Source organism: Suncus etruscus, chromosome 8 (assembly GCF_024139225.1).
Source record: "Suncus etruscus isolate mSunEtr1 chromosome 8, mSunEtr1.pri.cur, whole genome shotgun sequence".
Taxonomy (NCBI): Eukaryota; Metazoa; Chordata; class Mammalia; order Eulipotyphla; family Soricidae; genus Suncus; species Suncus etruscus.
The window spans coordinates 90,991,688-90,992,315 of NC_064855.1; the positions used below are offsets into that span (position 1 = coordinate 90,991,688).

The 628-nt window shown below is 35.8% G+C and overlaps 1 non-coding gene across 1 annotated transcript; it reads right to left on the minus strand.

The window, feature by feature from the left end:
• Positions 1-281: 281 nt before the first annotated feature.
• LOC126017034 (U6 spliceosomal RNA) lies at positions 282-388 on the minus strand. Its single transcript, XR_007498711.1, has one exon. It is a non-coding gene; the product is annotated as a U6 spliceosomal RNA (small nuclear RNA).
• Positions 389-628: the final 240 nt, after the last annotated feature.

The following is a 628-nucleotide window of genomic DNA, read 5'->3' on the forward strand; positions in this document are numbered from 1 at the left end:
CGATTGTCTATAAATATATAAAGGCTTTTATTTGGCTTGAATCTTCATCTTCACTCCTGGTTCCGCCATTATTATAAATGACTTGTCTGTCTATGTGTATAAGTCCCCATAATAGCCCTATAGTGCCTTGTCCTCCTCACTTCAGTGAATGGTAATGGTCTCTAAGTACGCTGCTCATAGCATGTGCTCACCCTTATGAACTATTTCAGCACAGAAACCTTCAACTTATATTTCTGCTTCCCAATCTAGCCTTTCTTTCTAGAATTTTCTTTTCTTCTTTTTTAAATATGGAATGCTTCACGAATTTGCATGTCATTTTTGCGCAGGGGCCATGCTAATCTTCTCTGTATCGTTCCAGTTTTAGTATATGTGCTGCCAAAGCGAGCATGCTTTCTAGTATTTTCATCTTTTACATCCACTGTACTGATTGTTGACCAGATCAAGACATAACATTGCTTAATTTATTTTTTTTAAATCAAGTGTTAGCATATTCTCTAGTTTCATCTCCTAAAAATTTAACCTCAGGAAGTTACAACTGAACCTCTACTTTTAATTTGCGACAAATTTCAGTTGGTCACAATAGTGTAATGTGCATGATTTTGATGAACACCCACTAAAGCAAAAGTGA